Source organism: Rhinolophus hipposideros (assembly GCF_964194185.1).
Source record: "Rhinolophus hipposideros genome assembly, chromosome: 20".
Lineage (NCBI taxonomy): Eukaryota > Metazoa > Chordata > Mammalia > Chiroptera > Rhinolophidae > Rhinolophus > Rhinolophus hipposideros.
Window position 1 is genome coordinate 16,820,321 of NC_138066.1, and position 20,614 is coordinate 16,840,934.

At 40.6% G+C, this 20,614-nt stretch overlaps 1 pseudogene across 1 annotated transcript; it reads right to left on the reverse strand.

The window, feature by feature from the left end:
- Positions 1-17,679: 17,679 nt before the first annotated feature.
- Positions 17,680-20,004, reverse strand: LOC308488306 (putative ATP-dependent RNA helicase DHX40; annotated as a pseudogene). Its single transcript has one exon. The product of its transcript is annotated as a putative ATP-dependent RNA helicase DHX40 (transcript).
- Positions 20,005-20,614: the final 610 nt, after the last annotated feature.

Genomic DNA, 20,614 nt, shown 5'->3' on the forward strand with positions numbered 1-20,614 from the left:
GGAGTCATTTTAATCCTTTCCTTCTTGACATCTGCAATGTTTGACATAGTTGGTACTCCTTTCGTCTTGAAACTGTGTTCCACTTTGGCTTCTTCAACACCACTCAAAATCAGTTTTCCTTCTACCTCCATGTCCCCATGGTCCCTCTTCTTCCACCCACACCTTAAATAATGCTCCTCCAATCCTTGTCCTTCTTCTGAAAGTGTTGCGGCAAGAATGTTCTCTTCTAGTTATTTCACACATTTGGGAATGGAAAGAGAGTCAGGCTTTCCCATAGTATTCATTCTTATTATTTATGGAAAATTTTCACACATACTGAGTGTGATAATTAAGTTCGCGAACTTGTTACAATGATGTTGCTAACCATTTTTTTTCTAGGCAATAAAGAAAATGATCTATTAATTGACCATTAACCCCTGTATGTACACCTAACCATTTTTTATATCAGAGGGATTACTCATTATGAATTTGTACCAACTGGACAAACAGTTAACCAAGTTTAGTATTTGGAAGTGCTGAAAAGGCTGCGTGAAAAAGTTAGATGAAAACGACCTGAACTTTTCACCAATAATTCGTGGCTGTTGCATCACTATGATACACTAGCTCAATTGGCACTGTCTGTGAGGGAGTTTTTAGCCAGTAAACAAATAACTGTATTGGAACACCCTCCATACTCACCTGATTGGCCCCCAAAGACTTCTTTCTTTACTCAGAGATAAAGGAAATATTGAAAGGAAGACATTTTGATGACATTCAGGATATCAAGGGTAATAACGACGACAGCTCTGATGGCCATTCCAGAAAAAGAGTTCCAAAATTGCTTTGAAGGGTGGACTAGGCGCTGTGTCAGTGCATAGCTTCCCAAGGGGAATACTTCGAAGGTGACCATAGTGATATTCAGCAATGAGGTATGCAGCACTTTTTCTAGGATGAGTTCGCGAACTTAATTGTTAGACCTCGTACACAAAAGGAGTAAGGTAGAATAATAAATATCCATGTGTCCATCACCCAGCTTCAACTATTGTAAACACTGTCATTCTTGTTTCACCTAGTCTCTTACAACCTTTTTCACCTCCTGATGTATATTTTTTGTTCTTATAAATATTTTTAATGTCTTATTTCTTTTTCTACACTTTATTTACTTATTTATCTTGACATTCAGTATTATTTTATATTAATTGCCAGTATATAGTACAGTGGTTAGACATTTATATAATTTAAAAAGTGATCCCACTGACTAGTCTAGTCCCCACCTGGCACTATGCATAGTTATTACCATATTATTGGCTGTATTCTGTATGCTTTACATCCCCATGACTACTTTGTAACTACCAATTTGTACTTCTTAATCCCTTTACCGTTTTCACCCTATCCCCAAACCCCCTTCCATCTATCACCCCAAAAAATCTAGTACCCATCTGACTCCATACATAGTAACTACAATATTATTTACTATATTCCTTATGGTATACCCTACATCCCCATGACTACTGTGTAACAACCAATTTGCACCTCCCTTTTTTACTCACCCCCACCCTACCACCGTACCCCCACACCCGCAATCTGGCAACCATCAAAATGTTCTCTGTATCTACGAGTGTTCCATTTTGTTTGCTTGTTTATTTTGTTCTTTAGATTCCACATATAAGCGAAATCACATTGCATCTTTCTCTGTCTGACATACTCCACTCAGCATGGCACCCCCTCCCGATGTATTTTTAAGTCAATCTCTAGTAAACCATTATAACATTCACCTGTAAATACTTCGTATGTATCTCTAACAAAGACTTGTAACATAACCACAATGTGATCACAAGTTTACAATAAATCTTTAATATCATTTAATATCCAATCCATGTTCATTTTTTCCCAATAGTTTCCAAAATGTCTTTTTGCAGTCCATTTATCCGAATCAGGATCTGAACAAGTTCTACACTTTGGATTTGATTAACAAATACACTTTTTAAGTCTCTTTTCATGTATAACAGTTCCCCTTCCTTTTTCCTTCCTTTCTTTTCTTCTTTTTATTTTTGTATACAGTTTATTTGTTGAAGAAGTCAGATTATGTATCCTGTAGAATTTTCCACATCCTGGATTGCATCTTCGCGATGTCATTTCACATTTGCTTCAATGCTTATATTTCTTATAAACTGATAGTTAAATAAAATCTAAAGGTTTGATGTTGTATAGATGATGTTTTTATAATATTTTGTATCTGCCACTACCTCATTCTCACACTTACCTCCATCTCTACCATAAATTATAGCATCTGCCCCACCCCCCATCCTGTTTCCCTAGTAAATAGCGCAACTTAACAGTCCCTGGCTGTCTTTTTTATTATTATTATTACAGATCTGTGCCTATGATCTGATGTCAATAGGCCTCTCTCCTTGAATTCTTCAAATTTCACACACACACACACACACACACACACACAGTCGGGCTTATCTCAACATAAAATTTATTCAACAGGAAATCATCATTAGTAGATACTACAAAACAGATCTGTTATTTAACTTTTAAAATTCTATCAAGAAAGAAAGAAAATTACACTCATTAACAGTAGGAAAATAATGTCAATGCTTAGAACATTTGCAGATATTGCACTTTCTGTGGCCTGAACTCCTGAACATCTCTCTGATTTGTCCCACTCTTCATCCCCACTGCCTCTCCTGTGGTGGTTCACACCTCAGTTTCTCACCCAGGGTACTGTAATTGCCTTTTAGCTACTCTCCTTGCCCCCCCCGCCAGGGTACCCCATTCTCTATACTGAGGTGAATGGTTTTAATCTTCTTAAAATGCAATTTCCAAAAGCTGAGTGTGTCATTTTTCTGCGTAAAACTCTTCCATGGCTCCCCAAATTCCTCCAATAAAATCCAAACAAATCCCCTGCATACCTCTCCAGCCTTATTTAGGATGTTCCCACCATCCTGAACTATAATTCACTATTCTGCTAACTGCTAACATGCTGTCTCTAGGATGTAGCACTGCATTCCTCTGCCTGAAATACCTTCTCTAGTTGGCTAATAATCCTTCAAGATTCAGCTTGAGTATTACCTCCTTGACAGACCTTCTCATATGTCAATTATACATTCCTTAAGCCTGGATATTGGGGTCAAAAAGCTGTGGGGAGAAGAATGGGTACCAACCATATTTTGACCTTGATAGATAAGTTACCCAAGCAGAGGCAAAACCAAGAATAAGCTCTTCTCATACATTGTAACAACAAACTTGTGAGGTAAGTACGATTGGTATTACCTCCATTTTGTACGTAAGGAAACCAGGGTTCAGAGAGATTATGTCATTTGCCCAAGATCAACATCTAATAAGTAAGTGATGAACTGGAATTTGAACCCAGTTGCAAATGAATCCAAAGCACACTCTCTCTCCACCATATAGTACTTCTGGCACTACTAACCGAGGACAGCTTGATGCCATATACACATTTCTAGTATGTGTAAGACGTGCCTGACCATGTGTAATGGCATTGTATTTGTTGTCACACATATATCTGTGTGAAAAGATACCTTGTCGATGTGTGGGGCGGTACTCTGACTGATATGGTTTCTATCCAATGAGACTGTCTTTTAAGCATTGTCACTCAGTAAAAGAGCAAGTCATGTCCAATTAATTCCACATAACAAATATTGTTGTATTCCTACTGCGTGTGATGCTTAAGTAAAATACAGAAGAGGCAAACGAAAATAACCTTTTCAGAGTTTCTCTGTGCCAAGAACTTTATGAAGCAAGTACTTTATATTCATTATCCATTTTATCTCCCCAACAACCCTGAAAGAAGGATAATGATGATGATTCCCATTACAGAGGAGGAAACCTCAGAAAAGTTGACTAACTTTGTGCAACATCACACAACTAGTAAGTAGAGAGCTATTAGAGCACAGGTTTAATCTGTATTTTAAGCCCGTTTTTTCCACTACCTCTCAGTCCTCTTCCTTACACTCCTCCCCATTCTAGAAACTCAAAATCCTGTTAGAAAGGTAAGATATTCATGCACAAAGCACTTAAATAACTATGCAGAATAACCTATGAGCAAATGATGCACTGAAACAGACCTTAATTTTACTTTTCTGGGCCTCAGTTTCCTATCTAACTACAATAGACTAAAATTATCTCTAGAGTCTTTTTAGTTCAAAAATCTATAATTACAGGAATAATGCCAATAATATGTACAGATAACTTGAATTCCAATGTGTGTGTGCGCGCACGCACGCATGCGTGCATGTTTAGAAACAGAAAGCAAACTCTTCTTTGGGTATTCTAGCAGACTCTGAGTAAAATCTTCATTGGTTATGGTGATATCTTCACCCAGCCTTAGCTAGTGTATGTATTTTTTGCAGTTACATTGTGATTACTTATGAAAACCTCTGTTTCCTCACAGAATGCAAAACCAAAAAAGCTGAGTGTGTGAGAGGGTAATGGTAAGAAGGACACATGTTAGAATTTCCAGGTTAGACACCAGGGGTGAGACATTCCATGGAACTGATAATCATCAAAAAAATAAATAAATAAATACGTTACTGGATGCCCATTATCCTGGGCTGTTATCAGTGCATCCATAGATTTTTGTCTTTCGGTCCCAGGACCAACTAATTAAGGCAGATTACAGTCTGGCTGTCATACATCACTCAGGCATGTCTACAAAGGGCTGCCTGACACGTATATAAAGCATGGTTTCACAGGCTGGAAAATAAAGCTCATCACATACAGAGTTGCTTCTAGAGCTCTGCATTCCCACATAATTGGATCCATTTTTTAAATGCCAATCTTTTTAAAAATGCCTGCATGTGGAAGGAGCAGATTCTTCTTCCCTTTTCACCCACAGGAATAAATATTGGGCCAAGGTACCCTAAGGATGGTAGAATACAATTCAGTTCAAGAAAGTCCTGACCTAGAAATCTTCAGTCTCAAGTATCTATCGGATAAGTATCTGCGGTAAGCCATGAATAAGTTAAAGCAGCCGCACCAGAGTCTAAAAAACAGCCCCGAAGATGGCAAGTAGTGGATGTGTAGGTGGGACAGCACTGTAGGAAAACATTTACTGTGGAGTCCCACCTCCATCACTTACTAGTGTCAGTCACTATGTTACTTTATGTCAGTTTCATTACCAGGCTGTGTTCCTTTCCTTATCTGTGAAATGGGGTTAACATTACCTTCCTCAGATGGTTGTGTGAAGATTAGTAAGATAACATGTGAAGTGCCTAGCCCATGGAAAATGTTTTAAAGTGTTAGCTCTTATTTTGTATGTGTAAGGAGGTAAATATTCATGCCACTGCTCTGACACTACCCTCTGGCAGGCACCCCATGATCATGTATCATGATTGTGTGGGACATCTGTGAATGTGGGAAGGGTTGGGCAGCATGTTTGTGGACTGAAGTTTTTGGAATGTATCTTTGAGACCAATTGGTGATTTTGTCATGCCCTTCTCTTTGGCTGACATCTGCCTGGATTTAAAAAAAAAAAGCGACGCAAATTCCTACTAGAGTTGTGTCACGTAGGCTATGAAACAGAAACAGCTGGCAATCAAAACAAAATAAGTTGATATTTTATTTGGGCTTCCTCTTTAGCCTTCTCTTTACTAGGTAGCCTCTTTACTAGGAAGAAGTCTTTTGGGTGAAAGTCACAATTCAAATTAGCTTAAAGCATAGAAAAAATGGACATTTAGTAGACCGTGTAACTAAAAAGTCCAGTGCCTTAGGATTTAAAAGAATTTTTTTTAGGAGCTTGTCTCTTTCTGTCTCCCCTTTTTCTGTCTCTCCGCACAACACCCAGCTCTTAGTCACTTGGATATTTTTTTTCTCTATAGATTGGATTTTGTTATAAGTTTGTCTGTGTTTGCATTGGGAGGTGCAATTGGGGGGGGGGGGTCAGGTACTTCCCACTACTGCCATCTAGTTTAAAATACCCCAACACTGACTGCTGCCATTGATACTGTCTACACATAGGAAATGAATCAGGGATATTTCTAATATTGCTTTTAACTGGATACTTCCTTTACTGATATGTTATATTATGATCATTAGTGACAGGAGCCCTTGTCCCAAAGTTCAGGTTTATACAACCCCTTGAGCTTGCCTGCTATGTGACCTTTCCTATGTAACCAGCTCTCTCCCACCTGCTATCTAAAACCTCTGAGCAGGGGACAAAGGTCTAATCTAGTTATCAAATTGCACCATATAAATGGTTATGATGAAACTCATCCTTTATTTCTCCTCTTCATAAATATTCTCAACACAGAACTGTTACAATATTCTAAATGTAGAAATTGAAGGCATTTATGATTTTGTGAGGGTGAGCAGATTAGAATTTAAAGATTATGGACCACAGACATGTTTCCATGAGACGTTTAAGCAAACTTCACATAGAACATGCTGAGGAGAATTTCCATCTTCGTAGTTTATCTCATGCAGCAGAGGGAGGCTAGACTGGGGCAAGGGGCAAAGTGGAGTGGCAGGAAAGGCCACAGAAGTTCAGATGTGGCAGGAAAGGCCACAGAAGTTCAGATTTACCTCATCCCAATTTAGTGACCCCAAAGGCAAAGGAAAGCTTCTCACTCTCACATAACAGCATATAAAATCCAAAGGAACAGCTCTGAGTGGCCCAGCTTGGGTCCTGTGTCATACACGTATGGGCTTGTCGCTTCACCAAGGGGTGAGGCATTTTGATTGCCCTGGCTGGAATTGTGTGTCCACTCTGTGGCAAGAGGCTTAGAGAAACAGCCCTACAAGAACTACACAGAATGGTGGAGAGGAATTCCCCAAAGAAATGTAGGATACTTTTTGCCAGAAGAAGGAGACATTCTGGACAGACAAAAACAGATGTTCACTACAAGTGGAACAGAACTGCTGGTGAGACCAAATGTTACAGTGTAGTGCAAGGTCTCTGGTCCCGCTCTCGGTGGGTGGACACAGAGCATGGTGAGGCCAAAAAGGAACAACAGAGCCATAGATGGAGTCATACCACTATATTCTCGATGGCGGCTGGTCTAGACACAAAAGCAAACATCCGCCAGTACCCCAACGAGGGGTCTTCCTGCACCCCAGTCTTGCTGGCGGCCAGGTGAGACACAGGAAGTAGGATCCACTTGATCCACGATCCGCCATCCACACTTGCTAATGCCACTTGCTAGCTGCAATCCGCCCTCCACTTCTCTGCCAATCCCCTTGCTAGCCACAGTCAACACATGCTAGCTTAGCCATGGCAGTTATATTACTGGCTAATGGCTAACTGATTACAGCTGATGGCTATCTACTACCTGAGCCAGCACCTTTCCACGCAAGGTCAAGAGCCTGCAAACTGCTCTCTGGGACTCCGTCCCTACATATGGTTTTGTGGGGATGCTATAGAACTTTCATATCTATGACCTCTTTTGATCTTCCCCATAACTCTGAGAAATGGGCAGGATGTAGTCAATTTACAGAATATACTTTTGAGGCTCAAGCAACACAGAGAAGCACAGCAGAAAACATATGGTTCGTATGATAGGGCCAGGTAGAGGTCTGGTATGTACATCAGTTTGGGAAGCAGGTACTTTCCAGACATTTTTAGGAACTTAGACAATCCTGAAATTATCTGGCATGTGCAGGAATCCAAAAAATGCCCATCAGCTATGCACATAGTGCCAAAGTGACAGAAACTTCCTAGGAAATCTAGCACGTATGTGCATCTTTTCCTAGAGTTCTCTATCATACTAACCTTTGCAGCTACTATTCTTCCATACACTACAAGCTAACAGCTTTCATTCACTCATTTTTATTTCCATCTCCCACACTTAACCCAATTGCAGGGCACATAGATGACTCACAATAAATGTTTAAGGAATAATTGAATTGATAGCAAACATTTTTTGAATGTCAATTATGTGTATTTTATGCTAGGCTCTGTGCACGTAGAAATAAGATACTATTCTTATTTTTGAGATCATGGCCTAGTGGAAAAAGCCATCAAAGAAAAAGCTCAAAGTCATTTAGGATTGCAAGGGAAAATGGGAATATTTTGGCTCCTACAAGCTAAGAAGTCCAGAGGTAGGGCTGGCTTCAGGCAGAATTAGTTTCAGGGCTTAAAGGCTCTGTTTTCATCTCCAAGACTTCCACTGTGTTGCTCTTGGTCTTGGGTTATACAAGAGACAGCAGCGATTCGAGCCCTTACATCCTATCAAGGCAATAGAGTGTCATGGCTCAGAGGGAAAGCTGGTTTGACACGTGGTCTCACCACATCCTGGCTATGAGACCTTTAACAAGCTAATCAAAATTCTCTGTGCCTTAGTTCCACCATTTGTAAAATGAGCACAATAATCATACCTACTCAATGTAGTTATTATGAAGAGTAAAGAAAAATTCAGTGTCCAGAACTCTCCCTGGCATAGAATAAGTACTCAATAATGTTAACTCTTACGTTATTATTGTTATCATTGTTGTCGACATTAAATTTCAGGGAAAAAAATAGGAGAATTTCTTTCCTCAAAATGCCAGAGAAAGTCTTATTGCATCTAATTGGTTGTAATTGGATCAAGTGCCATTCCCCAAGCCAGATCTGGGGGAATATCTTACACTGCATACGCTGACTGGCTTGGGCCTGAAAAGCAAGTTCCATCTCTAGAGTTCAAAGTAAAGTCAGCTTCACAAGAACTACATAAACTGTGAACAGAAAAGCGGCTGGTTCCCAGCAACTGAGGTTCAAGTACTGGAAACAGAGGCCGTGGATGGCCGTTTCCCCGAAAATAAGACCTAGCTGGACAATCAGCTCTAATGCATCTTTTGGAGCAATTATTAGTATATGACCCGGTTTTATTTTACTATAATATAAGACCGGGTCTAATATAATATAATATAACATAACATAAGGTAATATAATGTAATGTAATATAATACTGAGTCTTCTATTAATTTTTGCTCCAAAAGACGCTTTAGAGCTGATTGTCCGGCTAGGTCTTATTTTCGGGGAAACACGGTAGGTAGCAAAAAACAGATGAACAGCACAACAGGCTTGCAGATACAGTCTGGCCAGCGCTATGGTCAAGGTAAGCATGAGAGTCCATCTGAGGAGCTTCTGACCCATACTGGGAAGAACTGATTTTTTTCATTAACTAAATAAGTCCCCTAATCCCAAAGAGGTTGTGGTAAAATACGCATAAGAAAATTTACCATTTTAACCATTTTAAAGTGTAAAGTTCAGTGGCATTGAGTACATTCACATTGTTGTGAAACCATCACCATTAGCATTCAGTTTCCAGAACTTTTTTCATCTTCCAAAAGTAAAACTCCATACTTATTAAACAGCAATTCCCCATTCCACCCCTGCCCCCCACAGCTCCTGGCAACCACTATTCTTCTTTATGTCTCTATAAATATGACTACTCTATGTACCTAATATAAGTGGAATCACTCAATATTTGTCCTTTTGTGATTAGCTTGTTTCACTTAACGTAGTGTCTTCAAGGTTGATCTATGTTGTAGCACGTATCACAATTTCATTGCTTTTCAAGGCTGAATAATGTTCCATGTATATATAAATCACATTTTGTTTATCCATTTGTCTGTCAACAGTCATTTGGGTGACTTCTACCTTTCGACTATTGTGAATAACGCTGCTATGAACCTGGGTATACATATTATCTGTTTGACTCCCTGCTTTCAATTTTTCGGGTGCATAAGGGCTGAGCTTTTTAGGAACAAAAGAAAAAGCAACTTCATTAACTATTTTTTTCTCTCTTTTTGAAAGGCTATGTGAAATTCCCATACTACCATACTATATCTACCTTCGATGACTTCCACCCCATTGCCAAACCATAGAGTCAGCGCCTACTGCTGAGGACATACATGAATACAGAGGTTTCCCCATCGCCACCACTGAACTCAACAGTCTGCTTCGGACTTGGATAATGCACCGAGAAAAACTAGCTTTCCTCTCAGATCAGACTCTGAGTAATAGAAGCTTAGGGTTGAGAAAATTTGATTCCCTGGGAGGAAACATGCCAGCTATGAGAAGCCCAGAGTTGTGAATTGTCAGATGGTGACTGCCTATGAAACCTGTCAAGATTCCTGACAGCTCAGCTGAGAACCTAATTACCAGTTACAAAGAGAGACAGGAAAAACGTGTTGTCAGAGAGCACCTGGTCAGAGAGAATGAGGTACAGTGTCCTGGCCTCGTCATCAGCCTCCCTCTTGTTTCAACTAGAGCAAAACACATTAGTATAATTGACATTACACATATTTATTATCTTGAACAAAGGAACCACGTCAAACCACAGCCCCATGTCAACTGAGTCTTTAGTAATCATATAAGTTGAACAGTGGCATTTGACCTGATTGTACAAGTACTTCCGGTATTCTCAATGCCAAGGATGATACCAAACCATATTTAACTTTTCTCCTGGAGTTTACACAAACTTCAACCAATCCTCTTTCCTTGAGTAAAGAATAACAGTGATCCTTTGTTCTGATGAAGCTCAGAGAGGGATAATAACTTACCTAAAGTCACATAGTCAATCAGCAACCCAGCATCTTCCAAGGAAAATAAGTTAGTATCAACCATGCTCAGCAGCGACATGAGGAAACCAGCAATCTTCACCAAGAATTCCTAAATTGGGGAAAAGTAACTGTCATGCAAGGTGTCATGCGGGGTCTCTGGTCCTTCTCCCCACATAAGAACGCAGGATATGGTGAGACCATAAAAGAATACCCACGGAGCCATAGATGGGGGAGTCATACCACTGTATTCTCGCTGGCAGCATCCGCCTCTCTGCAATCCGCTCTTGCTGGCTCAGCCACCATCTTCTTGCTAGCCCCCATTTTCTGCTAGCATAGCCACAGCAGTTATATTAGTGGCCAGTGACTCACTGGTTACAGCTGACGGCCAAGTAGCCACAGCTGATGACCATCCAATCATAGTTGATGGCCATTTACTACCTGAGCCAGCACCTTTCCACGTGAGGCCGAGAGCCTGGAAACTGCATTCCTGGCTCTGTCCCCACAGTAACATTAGTATATCCACATGCTAGTGTTTACAAACTCTTGGTCCTCTAGTCTTGCAAAACACTCACACATACTTCCCACTTACCTTTCTTGCTTCGATTGCATCAGCAACACCTGAGCATAGATGCTAACTTTCTCAATGGGAAAACATTTTTTTTCAGATCCTTGAAAATCGGGGAACTTGTGCTTATAGCAGCAGGAGATGGGAGGACAAGAAAAGAGTTAATATTTACTGGACATATCTATTAAGTTCCAGATACTATGTTTTACCTCTGTCCAATTTAATCTGTAAACCAACTAACAAAGTAGGTACAATTATATACATCTTCAAATGCCATATGTGGAATTCAGAGAGGTGATGTAAATTGCCTAAGACAACATAGCTAGTAAATGGCAGAGCAGAATTTTTTTATTTTTATGTATGTTATTCATTTTTTAGAATGGGGCTTGGAACTCACTTCTCTCTGGTTCTTTGTAATGCATTATGCTACCTCAGGAGAAGCAAAGAAACTAAAAAGACTCTCAAGAGATAAAACTGATAAAATCAACCACTCTAAAATCCACTTCTAGTGCATTTGATTTTCTTATACATGTATGGATTAGAATCGGCTGGTTACATAGAAAGCACTCAGCAAAATACTCCATCAGATTCAAAGATAACACAGAGAATAGGAAACTGGTATGGAAAACAGAGAGAAGGAAGGGAAAGCTGTGAACGAGGAGAAAGAAGGACCAGGAAGAGAATATGCCTGGGAAACGTAAGGGGTAGCTGGAAGTTGTTCTCAGAGGCCTTCCACCAAATCCAAAGAACAGTACAGAAGCTGATACTCCTCTTTTGCTACATTTACCATTTATTTTCTCTTCTCCTATAAAAGGATTAGCAGGATAGGTTTAGTGGGAAAAGTGGCCCCTGTGGGATCCTTGTTACCAGCCATCTGTGTTCTGTTCTTTACTTTTGAACAAGACGGTTCCAAAACTCTGAACCGGAGAGGGAGTTGGAGCTGCATACAGATCAGCAGAACTGTTGCTAACAGCTCTGACGCCTGCAGGATGACTCAACCCTCTGTGCCTGGCAGAGTCAGCTGTGGTCCTCTGGAGCCTCCTACTCTAGGGAGAAAATCAGAGCTGTGGCAAGTGGCTTGGGGAAAGGACCAGGGTCCTTGATCTTCGGCAGGAATTCAGGCTGGAAGGATAGGTATGGGCACCTTGAGTCTTCGCTTAAGAGTTCTGGCTGCTGCTGAGGGTGGGATTAAAGGTGACAGTGAGGAAAGCACAATCCTTTATATACTTTAGCTGCTCTGCAAAAGGATGGCAGCCAGCAAAAGCCATATGGCTGTGTTACCAGGAATTCAGCCCAAACACAAATCTCACTCACTTCCCCGGTAAATTTTCCTCAGGTAGGGGCATCTCCTGCTGTTCTCTCACTTACTGAGGAACCCAAAGGCTCTCTCTGTCCTTACACAGCACCATTAATACTTAAGGACATTCTCACGCTGAATAGTTGCTACCTTCAGATGGCTCCCCTGGTTACTTACTCAGATCTCTCAGACATAGGCATTTAGGAGGAAGCTACTTGCATATTGTGCCAAGAGACATCTGGATTTAACCTATACCAATATATAAACACACTACTCCACCATAACCACCCCATGCCCCTAGGCTTCCTCAAAGAGCTTTCCTTTCAGTTGGCTCCTTATCACTCACTAATAAACAGCCCCCAAAGTTTGGCTTCCTGTTGCCATGGCAACTCAAAAGAACTGGGTGAAGCTGCCAATAAAGGCATCTGAAAGAGCACCCTAAACCCAGACTCCTTTCAAAACAATAGTACAAAGTGGAATCACCACTGACTCTATCCCCCCTCCTTGCCACACTACATACACACCCTCAATTCACAGTTTTATGGAGAAACTCAGTTCTTAGCAGAGAAAGTGGTTGTTTTGCCCAGTGAAAGGCTTTCATAGTCTAATACAACCCTTTCTTTAGATACCAGCCTAGAAACCTGACCAACCTACCAGGTATTAGTACCTCTAAGAGTCCATGAGTTTACAAAATGCATCGGTATGTGCCTTCTACTCATGCTTCATTTTTCTGTGGCTATGTGAAAAATCTGGGTATTTGGTATTTCGAGCTTGAACTGCTGACTGGTTTTCCACAATGGGTGAGGGGTTCCCTGATGTCCTCACATATGTGTGAAAGTGCTTTGTACCCTGTATAAGCATGTTCAGATATTCATACTGACTACTGTTCCCTGTCCACATTCCCCTTTAGTTCAAGGCCATATTGCACTGAACTCTGGCGCCAAACTTCTTGGTTTGAAACCCGTCTCTGCTCTGTACTTTGTACTTTTGGCAAGGCTTTCTCTGGGCTTCATTTTCTCCATCTGTGAAATGGGGAAAATTATAGTATTTACCTCAGAGGGCTTTCAGGAGTATTAACTAAATGAAAATATGTAAAGTACTTAGAACAGTACCTGGTTTTAATATCAAGTATGCCTTTAGACAGAGTGTGCTGCTGAGAAACAGACAAGATACCCTGTTCTCAAAGAGTTCACAGTCCGATATTCACATGGTAGAGATAGACAAACCAATAATTATAGGTAATGTGACAAGTGCTTTTCTAAATGGAGAGAGAGCAGAGAAGGGTGCCAAAAATTCAGCCTTGAAGGATGCCTGGTTTTTCCCAAAACACAGGAAAATTTATCAGTTAGGCACTATGGATTGCAAAGGACAACTCACTCCATTTAGCTCAACAATTGGAAAGAAATGTGTCACAGAAACTCAGGAAAACTAACAGCACAAAAGAGCAAGAGACAATATTTTAGGTATTCTTATCCCGATGCTCAATCATAGGCATGACTTAGCTATTCTCCTCCTGGCAGGGCCTCTTTTATGACAACCAACTCTTTCCTTATTCTTCACTTTGTGTTTTCTTTTTAATTTTTCAAGTACAGTTGACATTCGATATTATATTAGTTTCAGGTGTACCACACAGTGTTGGACATTTATATACCTTATAATGCCTTCACTTTGTATTGATGTTTTCTACCTCATAGTTTCTATCTCCCCATAGCTATAGCTTGCCTTAACCCTTCTGAGCTTATCTCGTGGTTTTTCTTTCTATATCATTTCAGCTCTTGTTCTTATCATTTATAATCACATTCTTTGCTTTTTCTAACTCAGATTTTAGAGAGTGAGAAGGAATCTGATTGATCTACTCCTTTTATGGTGCCAGGTATGTTGTAAGTTGCTCGCCAGGTTCTGGATTGTCTACCAGATTGTCTACCAGTGTCTACCAGACAATCCAGACAATCCAATTGCATCAGATGCCAATTCTGATCCAGTCAGCTAAAACAGAAGTACCTCCATGAACAGTATATGAACCGTGGCTACCTAGGTGTGCCTCTACAATAGAGGCTTTAGGTGGGGAAATTTCCCTTGGAAAGGAAATATGAATGTAGCAGTCATGATGTTCTGTTTAGAACAGAAGGAAGAAATAATATACACAAAGAGCATAGAAAAGGAAGTGCAGTGGGTCTAGAGTTAATTCAACAGATATTTATTGAAACATTGCTAAATGCCAGTCACTACACCAGGGGAGGGTAACCAATGTCATGATAACTATTACATAGACTGAAGGTGGGAATCCATTGCAGGGCCACTTGAACCAGACATGGAGTATCTGCAGTGTCAAGAAAAGCTTCTTAGAAGAGGTAAATTCTACATTGGAATCAGAAAAAGGAGTAGGATTAAAAAAGAGCATAACACTTTGCAGAAATTGAAAGTAGCTTAATGAGGATGCCACAAAATGAGAGGGAATAGCAAGAGGTAGATAGGGACCACATCATTCATGTCTTAATAATCATATAGTTACCATTTATTACACACAGAACAGAATACTATGCTAAACACTTTATATATATTTACCTTATTTAATCCTCCCAACAACCCTGTGAGGCAGGAATAATTATTGTTTACATTTTTCTTAATTATCATTGGGGAATATTGGGGAACAGTGTGTTTTTCCAGGACCCACCAGCTCCAAGTCAAGTCATTGTTTTTTTCAATCTAGTTGTAGAGGGTGCAGCTCCCTGGCCCGTGTGGGAATCGAACCAGCGACCTTGGTGTTATGAGCACTGTGCTCTAATCAATTGAGCCAACCGGCCACCCCTGTTTACATTTTTTGAGATGAGGAAACCAAGACTCAGTGAGATTTAGTAATGTTCTTCTGATCATATAACTAGCAAGTGCCCAAACTGCTAAGTTATACTTACTTTGTGGGTCATATTAAGGATTGTTTTAAGAGCACTGGGAAGCCATTGAAGGGTTTTAAGCATTTCAGAAACATCCCTTTTGCTGCAGAGTATAAAACAGATTAGAGAGAGCAAAGAAGGGACATAGGGAAACCCCTTGGATTCTCATTGCAGACCATGGGGGAGATGGTAGTAAGGTAGACTAGGCTGATAACAGTGACGTAGATGTAGTCATTCATTTATTACTTTAATCAATAAATATTTAATAAGCTCCTACTAAGAGTGCAAGGCACTAAGGATATACAAATGCACAAGGTAGATGTTTTCCCTGCCCTCACAGAGTTTATCTAAGAGGTAAACAGAATAGACAGGAATTAGTGAAGTTGAATGTGGGAGTGGTGGAAAGGAGGGGTCTGGGATCATTTACTGGCTTGTGGTTGGCTTCAACGCCCTTGCCCTTTCCACCTCACTACTTCCCCTACGGTTGTGTATGTTCAGGTAGGGAGCAGAGGGCTAAGGGTAAAGTTAGGAAGGAAGACCAAGGACAATTTGGAAAGAACTTTGTAGGCCATTCTCATCAGCTCAGACTTTATTCTGGAGGCTTTGGAGAGTCGTTGGAAATGTGTAAGCAGGGAAATGGCTTGACCACATATACATGTTAGCAAGATCAAGATTTATCCTTCTAAAACTTAGAATTCCTCCAGGGCTGAATAGCCAATTGGAGAGGGTGAGAATGCTCAAATCTTCTTTTCATGTTCTACCCTCTAGTGGCAAGAGGGAAAACAGCAAGTTCTAACTCCGTAGGTTTGTAAGGAGCAGCCAGCTTTGATTTGCACTGAATGTCACAGCTCCTGTATCTCTCAGCTAGTTCTGTTGCTCAGTCTTCAACAGAGACCATCCATTCATTCTGGGATTCCTCCAGCACCATGGACACAGCTCTGTCTCTGACAATAGAGAACCCTCTTCTGAGAACTCTCACCAGCCTGGTTCCCAACCTCCCACCCCCACGTCCGTGTTCGTCCTCTCTTTAGTGTCCTTGCAATGCAAACCTCTCGGTAAGCAGCCATAAGGAGGCAGGAAAGTCTAGCACTGCTGCCCTCAGGTGGGAACATAGTGAAGTGAGCATTGCTTTTCTCCTGGAACTGCTTTGTCTCAGAAAGTTTGGGGTTTTTGTTTTTCTTTTGATGACACTAATAGCTTTATTTAACAAACATTGAGTGACTACTATGTGCAAAGCACTGTGCTAGGTGCCATGAAAGATATAAAGATGACAAGACATTGTCCCTGCCCACAAGGAGTATATGATCTACTGGGCGAGACAAACAAATACACAAATAACTTGAATACAAGGCAGTAAACAACAGAGTGGGCAGGTGTTGAATGTGGCCGGAGTGTGATGCTAATTAGCCTCAAGTTTCCAATTTAAAACACTGGTGATGTAGTGTTGGCTGCTTTGAAAATCCCATCTCAACATTGGCATAATAGATGTTTAAGTGGTCCTACCCAGCAGCTGGAGGCAAGAGAGTATGCCTGGTGGAGGGGCTGTTTGAAACACTGTCGTACCTACATACATGGTGTAGGGACAGCTGAAAAAAGAATATATATGTAGATATATGTATACATATATATGTGTATATATACATATATATATCATCTGGACAAATTTGGTTAATGGCTATAGCTGCTGTTTTAAACAACATACTGTTATATAAAACGGAATTTGTATAATCCCATCAATTTAACAATTAACGTTAATCCCAGAAGCAACTTTTATTTTTTATTTTTTTAAGGCATGCACAGCTCACAGTGGCCAATGTGGTGAGCAATCAAACTGGCAACCGTGGTGCTGCCAGCACCACGCTCTAACCAACTGAGCGAACTGGCCACCCAGCAGTTTTCTTATTTACTAATTGATTAAATCTTTTTTCTGAATATCTGTAAAGTTCTTTAGCAATTAAAGAGTTAGACATCTAAGCATTGCTGAGTACAAACCTTTTCTGTTCAGCCTTCTGAAGGAAATGGTCACATACCTGATAACCTGATATACGAGTAACAAGAAGGCCTTAAAGAGGTTTAAGGATAACAATTTTTAATGCTTCAGTGCAAGTGGAATACATACTGATTACATACAATTCAATGTCCTTTGAAACTATCTCAAAGACAGCATTTGATACCAGGTAAGGCCAGCAAAATTGAAGTGAGGAAAAATGTCACGTGTCCTGTCTTTCATTGGTTTCATACAATATTGCCTATGACTATGGCAATCCAAACTTTCCTTTGAAAATTCCATTTATTAGTATTGTTGAGCTTTGATTTGCTTTTAACTCATATGCTAATGACAGCTGCTGACCACTTCCTCTTGGTACTGACATGAATGGCAAAGTAGAAGCACATTTCCTGGCCACTTTTCCCACTTCCTGAATTAAGGGGGTCACTGCTTAGCCTGTTTCCTTCAGTGTGTCACTGTAATCCTGGGACTTCTGCTGCTTTCTCTCAAGGAAATGAGCACTTGCATCGGATATGAATTTATCATCATTTCTCCTTTGCATTTTCTTTAGGACTTCTTTTGATATCCCATCCTTGAGATGCTTTACATTTTCCTTATTTGTCCATCTCCTTCTAGCATCTTCTCTTGCTTCATATTAGGCCACAGTGCTCAAATTGTGTGCATTAAATTCATGCAACTTGGGTAATAGGTCTCTCACCCACTCATAACAGATTGGACACACAATTCTTGCATAGACTTTGGTGGTAAATAATACCTCATGAAAAATTACCCATTCAAGTTTGGTTTCCTTTTCATGAAGCTGAGGAAGGATGAATGTGAACTGGGCTTCCATGCCCATCCATTGTGCAAAACAGTCTCCCAACAGATCTTCAAGCTACAGTTTTGAAACAACCTGGACAAAGACATCTTCATAGTACTTCATGCTGAGGCCTTCAAAAGTCTCTCTTAGGAAACCACTTTGCTTGTCTAAGTTTCCCGATTAGTGCTCAAAGTTGAGCTTCAAAGCAAAAGGCAGAAAAGAAGCACCTCCAATGAATCCAAAGTTTTTGGCACCATGAAACTGGAGCTACACTTGATTTCCACAGTTCCATGATAACAGCTAAAGTTGCAAGGTCATTAAATCCTCCATCTTTAGCTGCCAATTCTCAATGTCTCTGTTCTGCTCCGTTCTGGTACTTTGGATCAACAAGTCTAATGAAGACGTTTTTCAACATTGCTGCTGTTAGAGGTAATAGATCTTCACAGTCCAGAGAAGCAGCCTTTATTACTGCACATGTCAGATGTGCAGGGAGAGGGAATCCCAACACGACAAACCCAGTCTGGTCACATGGCCACTGCTGTCAATAGCATTACACTGCTAAAGCTGTTTAAGCGCTTCCAAGATAAGTCCCTCATTAGGTGGATCCAAATAGGGAAATCTTATAACATTGTGCATGGCGAAGCACTTTAAGGTCAAAACTACAAATGTCAAACTAGTTCTCTTAATCTCAGGGATCACATGATCGGGCATGCACGGGTTCCAAAAATCTTTACTATGGATCTGAAAGCATTTTCCTGAGCAAGTCCCGCCAGCTCAGCCACTTCACTGTAATGCCTCACTCTTTGAAACTAGAACTACGTCCAGGATGTTCAACCCTAATATGGGATTGTGATTTAAGTGCTTCACAAAGTCACCACCTCCCACATATCTGATTCCACCTACGGTCAGATATGTTGCAGAAATATTGGTGAAGATGACACCTTTTCTAATTCCAGGTGGAGGGAGCAAAAAAAATTCTCTTCCGTTGATCTGTTGTCATAGATCCATACCATAGCAACATTAACAAGCCATCTAGAGGGGCATCTTGAACACCATAATATGATCAACAGACTCTGCCATCTGAAAAAGTAACTCACAATTTTTTCGATTTCAAACTGAGCAATCAGTAGAACCAAGATGTCTCCAGCTATTTCATTCAAATGGATATCCACGGTCACTTTCACAATTGCTTGACTATGTGCAGTATTTCTCTATCTTGTGGACCAAATTGCAGAATTTTTCTCTGACTGGATAAAGCCTTCCAGGTATATCAAATATTGGACAATTTCCAAAGAATGCAGAGATCTTGGCTAAGTCCGTAGTTGCTGACATCACCATGACCTTTAAATGAGCCTTCCTGTTAGGAGACTTCTCCTGACATAGCTTCTTCAATAAACCAAATAAGATGTCTGTAGTTAGGGTTCTCTTGGGTTTCATCCAAAATAATGACACTGAACTTGGTAAGATTTGGATTTCCCAGAATATGCTTCAATAAACCTCCATCAGTCATGTATTTGATTGCTGTTTTCTTAGAGCTGCAATCATCAAAACGAACTTGGTATCCTACTTTGGATCCCAAAGAGCATTTCATTTCTTCAGCAGCTCTCTGAGCAACTGATAATGGCAGCTGCTTTTCTTGGTTGAGTCACACGGATCATACCATGTTGTGAAAACCCTGTTTCACATAGATATTTTGGAAGTTGAGATGTTTTACCACGTCCAGTAACAATAAGGAATGAATTGTCCCTCACAGCTTAAATAAGCTTTTTTCTTTGTTTTTGAATAGGAAAAGTTCCCTCCTGTGATGTGCATCCTTTCTTTTCTCTATCAGAGATGGAAACAGCCGAAGGCCGCTCTACCAAGGTGGGGGTTGGGGGCGGGGGTGGTGTCTCTTGACCGCTCACCCTCCTTCTGCTGCCTTGGCGCCTTGCCTGCGACCACGGGAAACCCGGACATAGACCTGGCCCGGAGCGGAGGTGAGCACGTCCACTGATCCGGGGAGATCGGAGGGGAAAAAGAAAGTCAGTTCTTTAAACTTGGTGTCTTATTGGCATTCGCTTCATTTACATCTGAGTTATAAATGAATAGTGCCCCCTCCTACTCCCCCGGCTCAAATATAATGAAGCAACTTGGAGGAGGAAAAACCAGGAGCTCGTCCTCTCCATGAATTCAGCATTGTCATCATACCATTACCAGCAAAAAACAAGGCTTGAAAATAAAGAGTAGGTCAGATATAGGGTAGCATTTTCAAGGACGTGTCCTGCTTTCTTTGAAAAGAGATGTTCTCTTTGTCTCACACCTTTATCCTCATCTCTTTGCCCCAGAATCTCTGTGTTTCTAAGACGGAGCTCTGATAATGTCCATCGTAGTGAGAGAGTCTTACTAGTCTACATAGCTTGGAAATAAATACTGTAATCGCTTCTCAAAAATTCGGGTTGATTTAAACACCCTCTGATGATGTTTCTTTGTCATCCTCACCAATGCTAATGAACTTGGGCCACAGGCTCCTCCACTCATTGACTCGGCACTTAGTGCCAAAATGACTCTTTAAATTTCATCTCAGCTA